This window comes from Capra hircus, chromosome 6, assembly GCF_001704415.2.
Source record: "Capra hircus breed San Clemente chromosome 6, ASM170441v1, whole genome shotgun sequence".
Classification (NCBI taxonomy): domain Eukaryota; kingdom Metazoa; phylum Chordata; class Mammalia; order Artiodactyla; family Bovidae; genus Capra; species Capra hircus.
Genome location: NC_030813.1, coordinates 110,766,370 through 110,788,695, shown reverse-complemented (window position 1 = coordinate 110,788,695; position 22,326 = coordinate 110,766,370). Strand labels below are relative to the sequence as shown.

The following is a 22,326-nucleotide window of genomic DNA, read 5'->3' as shown; positions in this document are numbered from 1 at the left end:
CCGAGTAGGGGTTGGAGAAGCTCCTGTGTCACTTTTTAGCATTTATTGTATGTGAGGTTATCACAATTCAGGATTGTCTGTTAATTTTAACAAATTCTAGAAAACAAAACTTGTTAGAGCATGGATGCTATTCTGTAGTACCTGTCTTTGATGTTATCTGATGATCTCTTTTGCAAGAATTTCCCTCCCTCACTACCTGCTTCTTTGCAGGTGGCACTAGTGGTAATCTGCCTGTCAACACAAGAGATGCAAGAGGTGCAGGGTGGATTCCCGGACCAGGTAGATCCCCCAGAGGAGGGAATGCCCACTGGCTCCAATATTTTTGCCTGGAAAATTCCATTGACTGAGGAACCTGGCAGGTTACAGTCCGTGGGGCCGCAAAGAGTCGGACACCACTGAGTGAAGGTATGCACTCCCTGGCTGTGGGCTGCAGCCTTCAGCCACCGCAGCTATAATGCTGAAGCACGGTCAGCAACCTCAAAACAAGCCTTTCTTTTTTCTCATCACGGCAGGTTTGAAACGCCCAAGCTCACGCAGCTGGCAAACAAGGAAACTGAGATTCACTCGTTCAACAGATAACATTGAGCTCCTACTAAGTGCCAATCAGAAGATGCTGATTAAAAATCCAACCAAAGGCTATTTATGTCTTAGCTAATGAAGTTACAAGTGAAAACAATATCATGACAGCTCTGGAGAGAAAATTCAAAAGAGGGACTATATCAAGCAGGAAAAGATCTGACATGATCTAATAACGTCAGCAGTGCTGTTTGCCAGAAGTTGCGGATATGGACACACTGGCCAGAACAGCAGCCCGAGTTAGATCATAGCAAGACCAATTAGTCAATGCACATATGAAAGCACTGCAAGAGAAAGCTGGTACTGCGTTCCTAATTTCACTTGTGAAAGAGGACAAAGAGAAGGGGAATGTTTGAAATCGTTTTCGAGCGTCTCTTCTGAGCCAGGCATTGTCACATGAGAAAAATTCAAATGGAGCTCCTCTGAGGAAAAGGCATGTCATTTCACATTTTACGTCTCTCTGGATATCATTTTTTTTAGGTCTAATGCAAGAATAATGTTTTTTCTTTCTTAGCATTGTGTTGTTGTTGTTCAGTTGCTATATCGTGTCTGACTCTTTGTGACCCCACCGACTGCAGCACACCAGGGTTTCCTGTCCTTCGCTATCTCCTGGAGTTTGCGCAAATTCATGTGCATTGAGTCAGTGATGCTATGCAACCATCTCATCCTGTGGCCCCCTTCTCCTCTTGCCTTCAGTCTTTCCCAGCATCAGGGCCTTTTCCAATGAGCTGGCTCTCGGCATCAGGTGGCCAGAGTATTGGAGCCTCAGCATCAGCGTTGTCTTAGTTTGTGTCTGACGTGCTGCAGATCTCCGATCAATGGTCGTCCTCCCAGCAAACTCTTAGTTGATTCCCAGTGTCGATGTCACTATTCGTTTTTACTAACGGAGGCCTTGTCTGCTTGGGGGCGGAAATGGCACCCAGTAATACCCATCTTCCCAGACTCCCTGTGACCAGGGAAGGTCATGTGAGCCACCCAGCAGGAACAATGATGCACCCAGCAGGGTTGATGGAAGAGGTTGCCAGGAAACCTCCTAAAGGAGAAAGACGGCTGGTGCCACCTGTTCAGATTTTGCTCTTTGTATTTTGCCTTCATGCAGAAGGCAGTCTTGACATTGATGTAGACTTGACATTTTGTGATTGTGATAAAGAGTTCCATAGGCCAAGATGGAAGAGCAGAAAGGCAGTAGGAACCTGGGTCTCTGATGACCTTGTGAAGCCATTGTACCAACGCTTGACTGAATATCTCTAAACTCACTTCTGTTTAAAAATAGGTGTACCATAAACAAGCCACTGTTGAGTCAGGTAACTGAAGTTGCATTTCTGCTACATGAAATCAAACATTTTCTAATGGCCCAGCTTTTCTCCCCCTCCTCGTCCTGTTCTGAATATGGACAACCTTCACATTTGCGTATTGTACTTCATGGTTGCAAAAGATGCGGCCTCTCTTTGAACAAACTTTCTGGAATAGCTCATTGTTCTTTCTAGGTGAGGCATTATTTGGCTGCCAGTATAACAGAATTCTGCTCGAAAGAAAACAGCAATTAAACATGTCTTTTTTTTTAAAACCAGCCATCCAATACACAATTATGATAGCCTACAAAAACACCTCCAACCTGGCTAAATGACTATGCTGAGCTTGGTTTTGCCAACCATGGCAACATCAGATAAAACAGAAGAAAAAATCAGAATTTAAAATAAGATAGGACATCCAATGGAACTGATATAAGCCAAGAATTCGTGAGGCTTCTTTTGAGACTTGCACTCCTATAATGTCAGCAGTGAAATTTGGTAGAAGAAAAGCAAAGACTTTCAGGGCAGAGAATCCAGGTTCAAATCCCCACTGAGTCCCTTACCAGCTGTAGAGTTTGACAAAGTCTTTTCCTTGTGGCTCAGCTGGTAAAGAATCCACCTGCAATGCAGGCAGATTGGGAAGATCTGGGATTGAGAAGATTCCCTGGAGAAGGGAAAGGCTACCACTCTAGTATTCTGGCCTGGAGAACTCCATAGACTGTATAGTTCATGGGGTCACAAAGAATTGGACATGGCTGAGTGGCTGTCACATTCACCTTTCATCTGTTTAGGCTTTGGTTTTCTGCATTGCAAAATTGCGAAAAATACCTCCGTAAAGAATCGATACAAAAGAAAGGGGGAAATATGTGAAAGGGATCTGTAGGTACTAAAATATGACGCAAACTTTCATTGCTACTGAGAGGTGAAAAGATACATTAATTGTGGAGTAGCACCAAAATTGCCTAGCTGCCTTCTGCCATGGATGCAAGGTCTAGAGGTGTGAAGCTGAGATGCTGAAGGGTATATGGAGTGTAGATTCTCTGTTGAAGGTGAGCAGTGCAGGTAGGTCTTTCATGGCTATAATTAAATGCTTCTTGCAAACACAGGCATCATTATTGACGTCAGCAGGGAAAGGAAGGAAGAAAACAAACAGCTTTGAGCACTTATTATGGCACTTTGGTGGGGCTTCTCTGATGGCTCAAGCTGTAAGGAATCTGGCTGCTAATGCAGGAGACACAGGAGACTTGGGTTTGATCCCTGGGTTGGAAAGATTTCCTGGAGGAGGCAATGGCACCCCACTCCAGTATTCTTTTTTTTAATTAATTTATTTTAATTGGAAGTTAATTACTTTACAATATTGTGGTTTTTTTTGCCATACATTGACATGAATCAGTCATTGGTGTACGTGTGTCCCCCACCCTGAATCCCCCTACCACCTCCCTTCCCATCCCATCCTTCAGGGTCATCCCAGTGCACCAGCTCTGAGTGCCCTGTCTCAGGCATTGAACCTGGACTGGCGATCTGTTTCACATATGGTAATATACATGTTTCAATGCTATTCTCTCAAATCATCCCATCCTCGCCTTCTCCCACAGAGCCCAAGAGTCTGTTCTTTACATCTGTGTCTCTTTTGCTGTCTTGCATATAGGGTCATTGTTATCATCTTTATAAATTCTATATATATGTGTTAATATACTTTACTGGTGTTTTTCTTTCTGATTTACTTCACTCTGTATAATAGGCTCCAGTTTCATCCACCTCATTAGAACTGATTCAAACGTGTTCTTTTTAATAGCTGAGTAATATTCCATTGTATATATGTACCACAGCTTTCTTATCCATTCATCTGCCAGTGTACATCTAGGTTGCTTCCATGTCCAGGCTATTATAAACAGTGCTGCGGTGAACATTGGGATGCACGTGTCTCTTTCAATTCTGGTTTCCAGCAATGTCCAGCAGTGGGATTGCTGAGTCCTATGGCAGTTCTATTTCCAGTTTTTTAAGGAATCTCCACACTGTTCTCCATAGTGGCTGTACTAGTTTGCTTTCCCACCAACAGTGTAAGAGGGTTCCCTTTTCTCCACACCCTCTCCAGCATTTATTGCTTATAGGCTTTTGGATCGCAGCCATTCTGACAGGCATGAGGTGGTACCTCATTGTGGTTTTGATTTGCATTTCCCTGATAATGAGTGATGTTGAGCATCTTTCATGTGTTTGTTAGCCATCTGCACGTCTTCTTTGGAGAAATGTCTGTTTAGTTCTTAGGCCCATTTTTTGATTGGGTTATTTATTTTTCTGGTATTGAGCTGCATGTGCTGCTTGTATATTTTTGAGATTAATTCTTTGTTAGATGCTTCATTTGCTATTATTTTCTCCCATTCTGAAAGTTGTCTTTTCACCTTATAGTTTCCTTTGTTGTGCAAAAGCTTTTAAGTTTAATTAGGTCCCATTTGTTTATTTTTGCTTTTATTTCCATTACTTTGGGAAGGGGGGTCATAGAGGATCCTGCTGTGCTTTATGTCAGAGCCACTCCAGTATTCTTGCATGGAGAAACACATGGGCAGTGGAGCCTGGTCGGCCAGGGTCCATGGTGTTGCAGAGTCGACATGACTAAAGGGGTTGAGCACACAGTGACACACGCAGGCACTGGCCTCTGGTATCTTGCATACGTGATCTCCTAGAACTAACTGGAGATGTGAAACTGCATCTGCAAATCCTCTGAGGACAGAGTTCCATTTTTAGTTAATTTTCGTTGCATACAGTTGCTTTACGATGCTGTTAGTTTCTGCTCTACAGTAAAGTGAATTAGTTATGCATATATCCCCTTTGTTTTAGATTTCCTTCCCATTGAGGTCACCGCAGAGCTTTGACTAGAGTTCCCTGCACTATAGGCTAGGTTCTCCTTAGTACAGAGCTTTCCAATTTACAAAAATGGAGTTATCCTGGATGCAAAGTTGGTGGGATAGCTTGACTAAGACACAAGGTTCAGGGATGTGGACACAAGAAAGGAGGTCTGGGTCTGGACCAGGCTTAGGTGAAAGGTCTGGGATCTGAAGTTACCTTATCAGGCACTCACAAAAAGGTGAGAGCCTCCTTAACCTTGGATTAAGCCCTGCTCATCTGGAGGAAAAGAAGGGAAAAAAAATTTCTAGCCATAGAGACCCGTTCCATCAGCTTGCCATATACCTCTAGGTAATAATGGGTGCAAACATTTGCTGTGTGGCTGGCACACACAAATACTTTAAATTATTAAGTCACTTATCTCTTCAACAACCCTGTGAGGTGGGTATGATGATTATCCCCATTTTTCAGATGAGAAAACTGAGGAACAGAGAGGTTAAATGACTTGCCCCAAATCACCCAGTTGGATTGGAATCAAGGCAGCCTGACTCTGGGGGCCCCACCTTTAATGATGATGTTATTTTACCTCTTCAAGGGAGAAATAAAGTAGAACATATATCAGACAGCTGTGCTGTGGATCTTGAGGACTCTGCTCCTTCAGTCAGTTCAGTTCAGTCGCTCAGTCATGTCCGACTCTCTGTGACCCCATGAATCGCAGCACGCCAAGCCTCCCTGTCCACCACCAACTCCCAGAGTCCACTCAGACTCATGTCCATCTAGTCAGTGAGGCCATCCAGCCATCTCATCCTCTGTCGTCCCCTTCTCCTCCTGCTCCCAACCCCTCCCAGCATCAGAGTCTTTTCCAATGAGTCAACTCTTCGCATGAAGTGGCCAAAGTATTGGAGTTTCAGCTTCAGCATCAGTCCTCCCAATGAACACCCAGGACTGATCTCCTTTAGAATGGATTGGTTGGATCTCCTTGCAGTCCATGGGACTCTCAAGAGTCTTCTCCAACATCACAGTTCAAAAGCATCAATTCTTTGGTGCTCAGCTTTCTTCACAGTCCAACTCTCACATCCATACATGACCACAGGAAAAAACCATAGCCTTGACTAGATGGACTTTGTTGGCAAAGTAATATCTCTGCTTTTCAATGTGCTATCTAGGTTGGTCATAACTTTCCTTCCAAGGAGTAAGCTTCTTTTAATTTCATGGCTGCAGTCACCATCTGCAGTGATTCTGGAGCCCAGAAAAATAAAGTCTGACACTGTTTCCACTGTTTCCCCGTCTATTTCCCATGAAGTGATGGGACCAGATGCAAGTCCAAAAAGTTCGTGTGTTTTCTTGGTGAGATAAAGGCTGAAGACTTGTTCAGCGATCCTTTCAGCATTTCAGTGAATTAAAATGTAACCCACAACACACATACAGCAAAGTTTCTCCTTATTTTAATGGGAGATTTAGGGATTTGAGAAGGCATCTGGAATTTATTTATGATGTTTGGGTTTTGAAATTCAATATTAACTTCTTATAATGAAAAGAGACAAAGAAGTCAGAGTGGGCCAGATTAGTGAAGTGTGACACACAGGGCATAGGCTTGAGAACTAGACGTTAATGTCTGGGTAAAATATGGCTCCAAATACCCTGGACCTTTTGTCTTTAAAAGGAAAAAGTCCACATTTTAAAAATCATTTTAACTCTCTGTATATATGTCAATGGAATGGCCTGTATGTTAGGGTTTTCTTTCTCTTCCAGACAACACTGTAGATGCTCAAGTATTATTAATTCACTTGCCAATGCTGAGATTAAATATGGCACCAAGACAATTAGAAAAATATCACATTGACTGTCTCAGTTTTTCATTCTGATCCAGAGGAGGCAACATGGGTTTCAGAGTCAGCCAGCTAGTACTGGTTTTACCAGTAGTAAAATATTTGGGTAATCTCGTCAAAGGAAGAAAGCTCAAGTGTTAGTCGCTCAGTCATGTCTGACTCTTTGAGCTCCCGTGGACTGTAGCCTGCCCGGCTCCTCTGTCCATGAGGATTCTCCAGGCAAGAATACTATTCTCCAAGGGATATTCCTGACCCAGGGATCAGACCCAGGTCTCCTTGCAGGCAGATTCTTTACCATCTGAGCCACCAGGGAAGCCCCATCTCCCCAGACCAGTTGGGGAGATGGGGAATAGAGGATATCTCAAAGCAGAAGGTATAAGGTGGAAAGCAGGGATAAAAATTGGGCATAATTTAAGTGGTTCATTATGGTCAACGTGGAAAGTATCAATACTTGTAAGGCCAGGTAGTTTATGGAACCTGAGAGATAAGATCATAAGAAGTCTCATGTCCCAAGCCAGATGTGTGGACCTTTTTCTGAAAGCAACAAGGAACTACCAAAGTGTTGCTTTAATTGCAGTCTTTTGGAACACTGAACAGAATTGCTTTTCCTTACTATGAATGTAATAACAGCATAGGAAGAAATAAAGAAGAAGGGAAATACTTTGAATTTCGAGAGCTTTTACCAAATTCCTGGGAATGTTCTCCTTTCTTGTAGATGGATGTTTTAATAACATGTAACCAGGTTACAACCACTCTTTTACAATCTTTTGTATTACAATTATGTAAATACCTATGTAAGTCAATGTAGATTTATTCATATTGTCATTTTAATGGTTGTATGGATATGCCATAATTTCTTTAATATTGTTCTATTCTTGGCTGTTTCCATATGTTGGGATAGTAAAGGTTCCTGTAATGAACATCTTTTCATAACTAAGTTTTACCTTACTTTTAATTTGTGTGTGTGTGTGTGTGTGTGTGTGTGTGTATTTTTGGTCCTGCTGCATGGCTTGTAGGATTTTAGTTCGCTGATCAGGGATTGAACCTGGCCCTTGGCAGTGAAAGTGCAGAGTCCTAACTACTGGCCTGCAGGGAATCCCCTATAACTAAATGTTAGCCCACGTCCATAATAATTTCCTTTAACTCCCAAGGTGGCTCAGTGGTAAAGAACCTGCCTGCCAGTGCGGGAGAGGCGAGAGACATGGGCACAATCTCTGGGTGGGGAAGATTCCCTGGAGTAGGACATGGTAACCCATCCCAGTATTCTTGCCTGAAAAATCCCATGGACAGAGGAGCCTGGCGGGCTATAGTCCATGAGGTTGCAAAAGGGTCAGACTCAACTTAGTGATTGAGCATATACATTTCCTTAGTATAAATTTCCTTAGTATAAATTTCAAGACGTGGAATAGTGTCCTTATTTTGAAAAGTTTCACATAGATTGCTATGGTATTCATCAGTGAAGCTGTTTAAAGTAACAACTTTAACAGCAGAGTTTAGGCTACTCATTTCACTCTAGAGCCTAAGGAGGACATGGCAGTTGATTTCTGATAGATTAGACACACTGTTCAAAGAAAACAACAGAGAGGGTGAAATTGGAGTAACTGGGAGAAATGGGGATGCCAACAGTGGGAAAGTGCATCTTGAAAGGGAACTGGTTGTATCTTCAGATATTTGAGACACCACCGTGTAGAAGGAGGCTTGGCTCCATCCTAAGTTCTCAAGCACAGAACTAGTTAGTGAAAGTGTGAGTCGCTCAGTCGTGTCTGATTCTTTGCGACCCCATGAACTGTAGCCCGCCAGTCTCCTCTGTCCATAAAATTCTCCAGGCAAGAATACTGGAGTGGGTTGCCATTTACTTCTCCAGGGTATCTTCCCAAGCCAGGTATCAAACCTAGGTCTCCTGCATTGCAGGTAGATTCTTTACCTCCTGAGCCACCAGAACTAGGATCGATTTGTAGAAGTTCCAGGGAGAGAGTCTGCCTTAATAGGAAGAAGTTTTTTTCAAAATCAATTTCATGCTAAAATAAACAAGGGGCTGATGTAGTATCTTGCTAAGATGTCACAGGGATAATTTCGTTTGGTGTCTGTGTCCTTTCGAGGGAAACAACAACAACAAAAACCAATTCTATACTGCAAACATTGTATCTTTTATAATCGCCATGATGTCCTCCAGGCTAGTACTCATAGATCTTAAAAACAAATTGAGTTGTTAGAAATTGACCAGAGTCTTGCCAGGCTGAGTTTAAATGCAAATGGTAAGTGTGTGAATAACTTTTAGAGACAGTCAATACTCATTATCTATGAATTCCTCATTTGCAAATTCACCTACTTGCTGGTATTTGTTTGCAACTCGCAAATCAATACCCAGAGTGCTTTCCTGGTCATTTTCAGACACGCACAAAGCTGCAAAATATCTGAGTCACCTGACATGCATGTTCGCAGCGGAGGTCAGCTCTCATACTGTAAACGAGTATGTGTTTTACAGTCTCTGTGCTGCCATGCTCTTTGGTTTTTGTTGGAGATTTTGCTGTTTAAAATGGCCCCCAAGCAGAGGAGCGCTGTCTGGTGGTGCCTGAATGCAGGAAGGCTGTGGTATGCCTTACGGGGAAAATATGTGTGTTAGGTAATCATCTTTCAGGCATGAGTTACAGCTCTGTGGCTGTGCATCCAATGCTAATGAATCAACAATATGTACTAAATAAAGTGTCTTTAAACAGAAACACATGTCGCACCAGGGTATGTGTAGATCAATTGCTGAAAATGCTGTGACCAGAGGCTTGCAAGAACCTAACTCTGTTTTTCCCCGAGGAGCAATGAACTTGCTAATTCAGTCTTTGGAATGACCTGAAATAGAACACAGCTACTGTGAACAGCAAGAATTGACTATACTATGTTCACAAAAGACTGATGGATTGCTTTTGTTCATAGAACCCAGCTCTCATATGCCTGGTCACCCAGTTCAGCCCCCAAGCCCTGATGATTCAGAGGAAAGCTGGCTGTCCAAGTGGAATACCTGAGGCTTTTCAGAGGGCCCAGACCACCCTCCTACATCTGCCAGACCTTGATGAAGGAGGCCAAACCCAACCAGGTCAGGGCTCAGGGACAACCCAAGTCTAGCGACATTGCTCTTTGCTGTGATGGAGGGCTTTGAGGTGGCATAGTAGTAAAGAATCCGGCTGCCAATGCAGGAGATACAAGAGATGTGGGTTTGATCCCTGGATCGAGAAGAGTCCCTGGAGAAGAGAATGGCAACCCTCTCCAGTATTCCTGCCTAGAGAATCCCACGGACAGAGGAGCCTGACAGGCAGAAGTCCATGGGGTCGCAAAGAATTGGACATTTAAATACTGTCTGTCCTCTGGTAGTCACGACCTGTGTTTTCCTCATATTTTATCCCCCTTAACACAGAGCACAGTTTCGAGTGACACGAAAATCTTTCTAGACGGGGAGCAGAGTGAACCTTAATGGAGCCTTAAAAACAACTGCTGTGATAAGACCAAAACTTTCATTTGAAAAGATGCATGCCTCCCGTGTTCATAGCAGCACTATCTGCAATAGCTAAGACATGAGCAACCTGAGTGTCCATCAACAGATGAATGGATAAAGAAGATAGGATACATATACAAAAGGGAATACTACCCAGCCATAACAAAGCATGAAATAATGCTGTTTGCAGCAACATGGACGACCTTGAGATCATCATGTTAAGTGAATGTCAGACAAAGGAAGACAAATATCTTATACTATTACTTATTTGTGGAATCTAAAAAAATGATACAAATGAATTTATTTACAGAACAGAAACAGACTCACAGACAGAGGAAACAAACTTATGATTACCAAAGGGGAAAGGGGGTGAAGCATAAATTAGGAGCTTAGGATTAACAGATACAATCTACTATATATAAAACAGATAAACAACAAGGACCTGCTCTATGGAACAGAGAACTATATTCAATATCTTGTGATAGCCTATGATGGAAAAGAATCTGAAAAAGAACATTGAATCACTTTGCTATACCCCCAAAACTGATACAGCATTGTAAATCAGCTATGCTGCTGCTGTTGCCAAGTCGCTTCAGTGGTGTCCGACTCTGTGTGACTCCATAGATGGCAGCCCACCAGGCTCCCCTGTCCCTGAGATTCTCCAGGCAAGAACACTGGAGTGGGTTGCCGTTTCCTTCTCCAATGCATGAAAGTGAAAAGTGAAAGTGAAGTCGCTCAGTCGTGTCCAAATCTTAGCTACCCATGGACTGCAGCCTACCAGGCTCCTCCATCCATGGGATTTTCCAGGCAAGAGTCCTGGAGTGGGGTGCCATTGCCTTCTCCAAATCAGCTATACTTCAGTTATTAAAAATTACTGTGGTCACTTGTTGACCATTAAAGAGATAGAGAGCTGGATGACGGGCTTTGGTGAAAGACGTGCTGCCTACCTCTCACCCACTAGACCTCCCTGAAGACCTGTAACTAAAGGGTTAGTGTCTGGCACAGCAAGGGGCTTCCATACCCAGCTCTAACCTGCTGACTGTGGAGCCCTGTGCATCATCTCAGTTAATCTCCACCGCTGCTCTCTGCATTGCCCTTCTTATCCATGTTTCTTTGATGAGAAAAGTAAGATTTAGAGAAGGTGCGAAAGGTGTCTAAACACACACAACTAGCACGTGGCAGAGCTGGGATTTGTGCTTAACTGTTTGCAATCAGCTGATCCATGTCTGCAAACTGGCAGCCAAGTTTGATCCACAGCTTTGTTTGGGGTTTTATAGATGATCTGAATTAGTTATTATTTTTACATTCAGGAGCAAATTGAGTGTGACTGAGAAGTTGGTACCCTGTTTGGGCTGGGCATGGAAGCTCTGGTTTTCAGGTCTTCCCTCAGGCCCCTGCATTCGTTTGCATTCCCTGCCTGGCCTTGGAGAGAGGCACGTGCTGACCTCTGTAGTCAGCCCCTTACTTTGTAATGCTGTCATCCGTATTATTTCATCCGACCTTCATGCTTTTACGGCTGTTCTGCAGCCAAATGAATTTGCCCCAGATCAGATGTCTAAGTGAGCTGAGATGCAATCTTCTCCAGGCTTTCCTCCCATATTGTTTTCTTATATTTTTACAACCTGTAAGATGCATAGATCCACTCAGCCCCCACAAGCAAGGCTTAGTTAGGATGTTTCTAGTTCAAGGGTCTCTGGAGATAGCTCTGAGCAAAGCAAGAATTCAGTGGTGCAGATGTGAGCAGGGCTGCGGTGAAACAACAGTGTCTCTATGGAAAAGAATTCTTTCCCCAGTAGTACAGTGGCTAAGACTCTGAGCTCCCAACACAGGGGCCCCAGGTTGGGTCCCTGGTCAGAGAACTAGACCCCGCAGGCCGCAACTAAGAGTGTGCACGCCACAGCTAAGAAAGATCTCATGTGCTGCAATGAAGACCTAGTGCAGCCAAATAAATACATGAAATAAACATTTAAAAAAAAAAAGAAGAAGAAGCAGCAAGCACATTTTTTCCCCTAAGCAGTTTGCTTCTCATCACCATCTCCTCGCTTCCTAAGGTTAACATGCCGGTCACGGGGTCCTCTCTCTTTAGTGGGTGATCTCTGTTGGAAGAGTTCCTGGAATTCACTCACTGTCAGGATGACATTTCCACATCAAAGGCCTGGGTAATTAGGCCATTTCAAGGGAGCACATTAGAGCACAAACAGCCTGAAGTTGCATGCTGGGACCAAGCAGCGCAAGGCACAGCACGCAGGGCACGCGGAGTCTCTCAACGACCTCAGCCTTGAGTGGCACGGAATTCTTCTCAGGAAAGTCCCCAGGCTGGCCTCCCCACTTCCAGTCCCTCTCTCAAACCATGGCCAACTTGAAGTGCTAGTGTTGGTCACTCAGTCATGTCTGCGTCTTTGTGACCATGTGGACTGTAGCCCTCCAGGCTCCTCTGTCCGTGGGATTCTCCAGGCAAGAACACTGGAGTCGGTGGCCATTCCCTTCCCCCGAGTATCTCCCCGGCCCAGGGATCGAACCTGGGTCTCCTGCGCTGCAGGCAGATTCTTTGCTGTCCGAGCCACCAGGGAAGTCCCGTATGGCCAGCTTGGAAGTGAAAGAAAGTGAAAGTGAAGTCGCTCAGTCATGTCCAACTCTTTGACTGTAGCCAGCCAGGTTCCTCTATCCATGGGATTCTCTAGGCAAGAATGCTGGAGTGGGTTGCCATTTCCTTCTCCAGGGAATCTTCCCTATCCAAGGATCGAACCTGGGTCTCCGGCTTTGCAGGCAGATTCTTTACTGTCTGAGCCACCAGGGAAGTCCCATATGGCCAGCTTAATTCTTCTCAAACTCTGTTCCCCATGTGCCTCCCTCACTCAGAAGCCTTTGATGGGGTCCCAGTTCTTTGAAAATAAAGTCAAAATCACCTCTCCCATACAGTAAGTTCCCTACATATGAACCTTCAAGTCGTGAACTTTCAAACACAAGTTTCATAAATGTTAGGCGTGAGTGAAATCGCAGCTTACCCTCCATCTCCTATTGCTGACGATCCTTCAGCTCTACCAGCCCCCGTCTCCTCTCCCTCTTCTGACCAGCAATTCTTCTTGCCTGATCACTGGATGCCAGATCCTGTATGAGAGCTGTTGTCCCGTACCACTGAACTTTTAAGGTACTGTACTATAAGATTAAAAATGCTTTCTTCGTTTTTGTGTTTTGATGTATTATTTGTGTGAAAAGTATTATAGACTTATTATAGTGCAGTGCTCCATAGCTGATTGTGCTAGTTGGGTACCTGGGCTCACTTGCTTGGACTTATGAACAAATGGGACTTAAAAACACGCTTGCAGAATGAAACATTTCAGTATGTAGGGGGCTTACTATATTCTGAGTCCTTCACGGTTTGAACCCTATCCAGCCCTTGTCTGACTTGCATCTCACTACTTTCCTTCCGGAATATTCTTCTCTGATCAAACAGGGCTACTTGACCATGGCTAAGGGATTCCATCTGCAAATCTTTTTTTCTCCTGTTCTCCACTGGGTGTGTGGGTCCGTATCATTTCCAGACCTTGTCCAGCCTTCTCTCTTCTGATGTTTAAGGCTTCTGACACTCATTGTCCCTAGATGCAAAGTGGGTTGTGATGAGCATTAAGCTCACTTAACTAGTCCACCACAAAACAGCTGTGGAGGAAGAGGGGCTGGCTCCTCTTCTCCAGGGAGATCCATGCATATTGGGATGTGCCTTGACTGAAGGTTTAGGTTTGAAGGAGACATCAGCTTCCAGTTTCTAAGGGTTGAAATGGATACAGGGCTTATTGAGTCCTTGTATATTTCTCTTCTTTTTTGTTACTTTGTAAGGTTCATTCATTTATTGATTCAGACCCATTTTGAATAAATAGTAGTTTCAGTCTGAATTCTTCAGCTCATATCTCACCCATACACTAGCCATACTTATTTTTCTCTCTTGATAAATGGAGCTAATGGGGCTTCCCAGGTGGCTCAGTGGCGTAGAATTCAGCTGCCAATGCAGGAGACACAGAAGATGTGGGTTCAATTCCTGGGTTGGGAAGATCCCCTGGAGGAGGAAATGGCAACCCACCCCAGGGATCTTACCCAGATAATCTCATAGACAGAGGAGCCTGGCAGGCTACAGTCCATGGGGTTGCAAAGAGTGGGACATGAGCGAGTGACTGAGCTGAGCATGCATGCACCCAAATGGGACTAAAACCATTCTGAAGGTGTAATTGTGAGGACTGACTGGTACAATGCTTGTCCAGTACCTGTTAGGATGCTGGGCACGTTCTAGACACACAGTGGACACCGAGAAAATGCCCCATCTTTCCTTTCAGTGAATTTTGTAATCAATCTGGCACCTCACATATAAGAATCTCATTCAAATTAGCACAAATACCCCGGAATGATTTGTTCTGAGATACAAGCTCTATTTGAAGTGTTTGTTTTCATGGGTGTATTGCATGGCTTCTCTTCAATTTTTGTCAGACTAACTTTTGAAGAAAATCTGAAAATAAGAGCCAAAAGAAAATATTCAGCCAACCCTTCCTTTTATGGACATGTTGGCAATTTGTCTGTCCAAACTAAACAGTCTGTTATGGTCTTGCCCAACTTGATTCTCAAAGAGTCTAAAATGTGTCCTTGAATGACCTTGCTGGCCAGTTTCCTTTAAAATACAATATTAAAATATGTTTGAAAAAGGCAGCACAAAATGTTGCTGGCTCTTTCCTGCCGGACATTGCATCAGCAATTTCCAGGCCTTTGGATTGGAAGGAAAAACAATATTTTGCTCTCTCCCCCATCTGAGCGTAAGGATAACTGGTAATAATATCTACAGATGGCAGCCCAAATGGAAAGCATCTCTTTGACACAGATGATGCAGCTATTTGGAACTCATATTATACTTTTTATTACATTCCATTCCCCTCTAAGCTAAGATCCCAGAAATCAAAGCAGTCCTCTGGACCCCAGATACCTGGATGTACTTTTGTTGATGTTCAGTTGTTCAGTCTGACTCTTTGCGACCCCATGGACTATAGTCATCCAGGCTCCCCTGTCCATGGGATTCTCCAGGCAAGAATACTGGAGTGGGTTGCCATGCCCTCCTCCAGGGGATCTTGATTCAAGGGTAGAACCTGAGTCTCCTGCATTGGCAGGTGAATTCTTTACCTCTGAGCCATCTGGAAAGCCCCTGGATGTACTAGGAGGAAAATATTCCTTGCAAATGCAAGCTAATCGGTTTCCAGGGATAATCAGGGGATGTGGAGATTCAGTTTCAGCAAGAGAAGGTGGCCAAATGAGTGGGTGCAAGTTGGATGATTGGGTAGGCAGAAATTAGCAAGGATGACAAGTCCAGGGGAGGAGAAAGGCGTGGACAGATGGTGGAGGAAAACGATGTTAAGAGTGGCCGTTCCTGCCCAAACTCTGCTGCACTTGAGCACAGGGCTCAGGGCACGGTGTTTTCAGGTTCATATCAGTTGTGGGCAACCCCAATTCTGGCTGCCCCTCAGCTATCTTCCTGGGCACCTGTGTCACTGATGGCACAGACCTCATGCCTGCCTCTCTCTGGAGTGCTTTGTACCCTGCTCAAGTGCTTCTGCAACCTCTGATATACTTTCCATTGATTTCATCCAGAGGCCCTGGTGCTGGGGCACCACCCTTCCGGGCATTGTTTTTTCAGTCGCTCATTATGTCCAGCTCTTTGTGACCCCATGGACTGCAGCACTCCAGGCTTCCTTGTCCTTCACCGTCTCCCAGAGTTTTCTCAAATTCATGTCCATTGAGTTGATGATGCCATCCAACCATCTCATCCTCTGTTGTCCCCTTCTCCTCCTGCCCTCAATCTTTCCCAGCATCAGGGTCTTTTCCAATGAGTCAGCTCTTCGCATCAGGTGGCCAAAGTATTGGAGCTTCAGCTTCAGCATCAGTCCTCCCAATTAACATTCAGGTTGATTTCCTTTAGGATGGACTGGTTTAATCTCCTTGCTGTCCAAGGGACTCACAAGAGTCTCCTCCAGACTCTTCACAAGAGTCTTTCAGGGCATAGTTTTTGTCTTTTTGTAGGTTTCAAAGGAAGCATGCAATTCTCCAAGGATTCAATTTGTGCTTTTTCTGGAAGTACAGAAGCGAGGTACAAAGGCTGTGGGCTTTGGGGTCACTCAGATTCAGGTGTGAATCTCAGTTTGTCGCTTATTGACTCTGGAGAAATGGAGGGGGCCTCTCTGAGTCTCATTTCCTCATCTGGAAAGCTTCCTCATCTGTAAAGTGTGAGGCAGCCTCTTTATGGGCTCTTGTGAGGATTAACAGAAGCCATCAAGTGACATGTTTGACCAGAAAGCAGAAAGTTGAACAAATGACAATTAAAATGAAAGGAGTCACGAGGCATAAAGCAGAGTGCATGCTTGGTCAAGAGCCTGCTATGTATCTGAAATCATCAAAATCAAATCTACCGGGTCAATGTAAATATGTTTTTACTATTTTCCCAAATTTATATTTCACTTTTTAAAAATGTATTGACTTTTTAATTGGACCATAATTGCTTTACAATGTTGTGCTAGGTTTTGCAGTTGTTGATATTGTTGTTTGGCCACTCAGGCATGGTCAGCTCTTTGCAGCACCATGGACTGTAACCCACCAGGGGCTTCTGTCCATGGAATTTTCCAGGAAAGATTTCTGGAGTGGGTTGTACAGTTTTTGCTGAACCACAATGTGCATCAGCTATCAGTATACTTACATGCCCTCCTTTAGGGCCTCCATCCCACCACCCCCCGTCCTGCCCCTCTAGGTCATCACAGAGCGCCAAGCTGAGCTCCATGTACTGTACAGAAGCTCCCTGCTCACAGTCTAGTTTACACGTGGTGGCGTATAAATGTCAGTGCTTCTCTCGCAGTTTATCCTGCCCTCTCCTCCCCGTGTCAACAAGTCTCTTCTCAATGTCTGCATCTCTATTCCTGTATGACAGATTCTAGGTTCACCCACATCTCTTCAAATGACTGGATTTCATTCCTGTCGTCAAGTAATATCCCAGTATTCCATTCTACTGTGTGTGTGTGTGTATACACACACATCTTCTTTATCCATTCCTCTATCAATGGACATCTAAGACGCTTCCTGGTTATTGTAAATAGTGCTGAAATGAACATTGGAGTACATGTGTCTTTGACTTATGATTGTCTCGGGGTATACACCCAGGAGTGGGGTTGCTGGCTCATATAGCAGTTTTCGGAGAAGGCAATGGCACCCCACTCCAGTACTCTTGCCTGGAAAATCCCATGGACGGAGGAGCCTGGTAGGCTGCAGTCCATGGGTCGCTAGAGTCGGACACGACTGAGCGACTTCACTTTCACTTTTCACTTTCATGCACTGGAGAAGGAAATGGCAACCCACTCCAGTGTTCTTGCCTGGAGAACCCCAGAGATGGGGAAGCTTGGTGGGCTGCCATCTATGGGGTCGCACAGAGTTGGACACGACTGAAGCGACTTAGCAGCAGCATAGCAGTTTTATTCCCATTTTCTTAAAGATTTCCCCAAACTTTAATTGCAAATGTATAAGATGTGGTAGGCTCATCTTTGACTGAAACTTGTTTGCGTCTCCCCTTCTCTGGAAATAACTTGCTTTGCTGTTGCTCACTCCTCAAGCCACCTTCCTCCCTCTCGCTTTCTGGGTTCCACCACATTTGCGGAAGGATGCGCCTACTGCGTACTCTTCTTGGCCACTCACTCCTTCCTTTCAAGCCTGATTTCTGACCCCAGAGCTCTCCTGAAAGGTCTCGCCAGCGTCTAGGACGTTATCGATGTGCTCATACTTTGCATACACATCCAATCTTGGCAACTGCCACTTTCTACACCACTGGCCACTAACTTTCTCTAAAACAGCAGTTCTCAACCTTGGCTGCACATTAGAATCAACGGAGGGACTTTAAAAATAAATTATGCCCGAATTCCAGCATCAGGGGTTCTGAGGTAATGGTCTGGGTTGCAGTCTGGGCGCTGGGATTTTTCAAAGCTCCCTTGAGGGTGATGAAGGTGCAGTGAAGGTTGAGAACCACAGCTAGGAGTCTCTCCCTCTCTCTTTTATTTACATAATTTTTCAAAGCTCTGTTTCATATCTTCTGAATATCTTTTGGGGTCTCATTCAAATCCTGCTTTTAGAGTGTGGCTTTAGGTAATAAAGGATGCAAGTGCTGTAATTAAGGCAATTTATAGCTGGAGCTTTTGTTTTGGCATTGCTAAAGGAAATCTGCTACTCCTGGTTAATCAGAAAGCTTACTGAATGGAAATTCAAGGTATGACTGAATATGGATATGATGCATAAAGAATGAGGGGAGGAGAAAAGGAAAGAAAATCATTGGATCTTATGATCCAAACAATAGCCCTCTCTATCTAATGCTTTCTCTTCTATTGTATTCCAACAAAAGTACCAAGAATATTCATCTTCGCTATGATTGATTTACCACCATGTTATGTGGTCACGGCAACCTCGGCCAGATGTATGCTATTATCATAATTGTTCACATCAAAAAAGTGGAGATAGACAGAGTTCCTTCCCCAAGGACCCAAGCCTAGAAAAATGACAGAACTATGATTTTAACTCAGGTCAAAAGCTCCTTGGATTAGAAACTGAGGAAATTGATGCCAGTTCAGTTCAGTCGCCCAGTCGTGTCTGACTCTTTGCGACCCCGTGAATCGCAGCACGCCAGGCCTCCCTGTCCATCACCAACTCTCGGAGTTCATCCAAACTCATGTCCATCGAGGTGGTGAAGCCATCCAGCCATCTCATCTTCTGTCATCCCCTTCTCCTCCTGCTTCCAATCCTTCCCAGCATCAGGGTCTTTTCCAATGAGTCAACTCTTGGCACGAGGTGGCCAAAATATTGGAGTGTCAGCCTCAGCATCATTCCTTCCAATGAACACCCAGGACTAGTCTCCTTATAATGCACTGGTTGGATCTCCTTGCAGTCCAAGGGACTCTCAAGAGTCTTCTCCAGCACCACAGTTCAAAAGCATCAATTCTTTGGTGCTCAGCTTTCTTCACAGTCCAACTCTCACATCCATACATGACCACAGGAAAAAACCATAGCCTTGACTAGATGGACCTTTGTTGGCAAAGTAATGTCTCTGCTTTTTAATATACTATCTAGGTTGGTCATAACTTTCCTTCCAAGAAGTAAGCGTCTTTTAATTTCATGGCTGCAATCACCATCTGCAGTGATTTTTCTTGGAGAATTGCTTCCAAAATCTTACTTGAGGGAGACTGACAAACACCTGAAATCATTCTCACATCTCCCATCAGTTTTGCCATCTCCAGGGTGAGACCTTTCATCTTTGTCTGTGCGCTTTGGTCTAATTCTTCTCGTCCTCTTGTCTGTCATGCCACCTCCATTTCAGCTTGACAGTGACCCTACTGACACGTCCTGTCCAGAGTCTAGAGTAACAGTGATAGTCCTAGACACTGACCAGTTATCACACATGTCCGGGGGTCATGGCTAAGTTAGTAACCAAACAGAATCTTTGTGATGATGGTAGATGGGTTCAATAAAGGACAGAAATGATATGGACCTAACAGAAGCAGAAGATATTAAGAAGAGGTGGCAAGAATACATGGAAGAACTGTACAAAAATATCCTCATGACCCAGATGATCACGATGGTGTGATCACTCACCTAGAGCCAGACATCCTGGAATGTGAAGTCAAGTGAGCCTTAGAAAGCATCACTACACACAAAGCTAGTGGAGGTGATGGAATTCCAGTTGAGCTGTTTCAAATCCTGAAAGATGATGCTGTGAAAGTGCTGCACTCAATATGCCAGCAAATTTGGAAAACTCAGCAGTGGCCACAGGACTGGAAAAGGTCAGTTTTCATTCCAATCCCAAAGAAAGGCAATGCCAAAGAATGCTCAAACTACCACACAATCTCACTCATTTCACATACTAGTAACGTAGTGCTCAAAATTCTCCAAGCCAGGCTTCAGCAATACGTGAACTGTGAACTTCCTGATGTTCAAGCTGGTTTTAGAAAAGGCAGAGGAACCAGACATCAAGTTGCCAACATCCACTGGACCATCCAAAAAGGAAGAGAATTCCAGAAAAACATCTATTTCTGCTTCATTGACTATGCCAAAGCCTTTGACTGTGTGGATCACAATAAACTGTGGAAAATTCTGAAAGAGATGGGAATACCAGACCACCTGAGCTGCCTCCTGTGAGAAATCTGTATGCAGGTCAGGAAGCAACAGTTAGAACTGGACATGGAACAACAGACTGGTTCCAAATAGGAAAAGGAGTACGTCAAGGCTGTATATTGTCACCTTGCTTATTTTACTTATATGCAGAGTACATCATGCAAAATGCCAGGCTGGAAGAAGCACAGCTGGAATCAAGATTGCTGGGAGAAATAACAACAACCTCAGATATGCAGATGACACCACGGTTATGGCAGAAGGTGAAGAGGAACTAAAAAGCCTCTTGATAAAAGTGGAAGAGGAGAGTAAAAAAGTTGGCTTAAAGCTCAACAGTCAGAAAACAAACATGATGGCATCTGGTCCCATCACTTCATGGCAAACAGATGGTGAAACAGTGGAAGCAGTGGCAGACTTTATTATTTTGGGCTCCAAAATCACTCCAGATGGTGACTGCAGCTATGAAATAAAAAGATGCTTACTCCTTGGAAGGAAAGTTATGACCAACCTCGACAGCATATTAAAAAGACATTAAAACAAGTTAAAAAGAGACATTACTTTGCCAACAAAGGTCCTTCTAGTCAAGCCTACGGTTTTTCCAGTAGTCATGTATAGAAGTGAGAGTTGACCCTAAAGAAAGCTGAGCGCCCAGGAATTGATGCTTTTGAACTGTGGTGTTGGAGAAGACTCTTGAGAGTCCCTTGGCCTGCAAAGAGATCCAACCAGTCCATTCTGAAAGAAATCAGTCCTGAATATTCACTGGAAGAACTGATGTTGAAGCTGAAACTCCAATACTTTGACCACCTGACGTGAAGTGTTGACTCATTGGAAAAACCCTGATGCTGGGAAAGATTGAGGGCAGGAGGAGAAGGGTACGACAGAGGATGAGATGGCTGGATGGCATCACCGATTCAATGGACATGAGTTTGGGTAAACTCCAGGTGTTGGTGATGGACAGGGAGACCTGGTGTGCTGTAGTCCATGGGGTCACAAAGAGTTGGACACGACTGAGCAATTGAACTGACCTGAACTTACATTCTATGTTCAGGAGAAAGTGCTAGAAATAAAGGACTAGGTTTTCATGAGAGGTGGGGGTGGGATGGGAGGGTAGTCTGAGATGGAAATAAGAGTTTTTCTGTAGGTGTTAAGAGTGAAAGTGACAATCACAGAAAAGGAGAAAGAGTGAAAATGTGGAAACTGAATATCTTTAGAGGAAAATAGAAAAGGATTCAGAGACCGGGGCTTCCCTGGTAGTCCGATAGTTAAGAATCCTCCTTGCAATGCAAGGGGCACTGATCTGATCCCTGGTCTGGGAAGATCCCACATGCCTTGGAGCAACAAAGCCCTTGTGTTGCAACTACTGAAGCCCGAGTTCCAGAGTCCGTGCTGGACAACAAGAGAAAGCACGGCAGTGAGAAGCCTGTACATCACCAACTAGAGAGTAGCCCCCACTCGGCCCAAATAGCATGCAGCAATGAAGACCAGCCCAACCAAAAGCCAAAAGTAAATAAATATAAATCTTTTCAAAAGAGGATTTGGAGAACCCTTTCCTCCCGCCCTCTCTTCCCTCCCTTCTTTCCTTTATCTGATATTTTTCTTCTGTGAATCACACAGCTGTTGCTTGAACCCTCATTCAGTAAGCTTTCTGGTCAACCCAAGATTGCAGCTTTCCTTTAGGAACCTCCTAGCAACCACTTCAACGCCAAATTGCCTTCATTATCAGGTTTGCATTCCTTACGACACAAAACAACCTTCTAAATAGGACTGGAGTGAGCTTTTAACACCATACGGGGCTGGATAGTCAGTGCGAGATGAATGGAATGTTGAAAGGAAAGCTGAGATATAGAGAAAACAGTTGTTCCAGGGCAGGACGCGGGTCAGGGCAGGAGGGACGGAATTCATTTCCTTTCCTCAGAGAACACATGGGTCACTTTAAGTCTGAAAGGACTCTGGGTTTGGCTGCCAGGAAGTGAAATTTCACGCTCAATCACAATAACCAGATTGGGCCTTATGGTTCACATAGTTTGTTTTCTTTTGTCTCATGGCTTTGATTTTTTAATTTCCACTTAAACTGCTTCATTTTGCACAATTCTTTTAACTTGCCTCAAATCTTGTATAGCTGGAGCATTCTGACATTTAC

The 22,326-nt window shown here is 44.2% G+C and overlaps 1 protein-coding gene across 1 annotated transcript in view; it reads right to left on the bottom strand.

Annotated features, from left to right (window-relative positions):
* C1QTNF7 (C1q and tumor necrosis factor related protein 7) overlaps positions 1–22,326 on the bottom strand; it is a 125,829-nt gene that overhangs the window by 89,091 nt on the left and 14,412 nt on the right. The window lies entirely within an intron of this gene.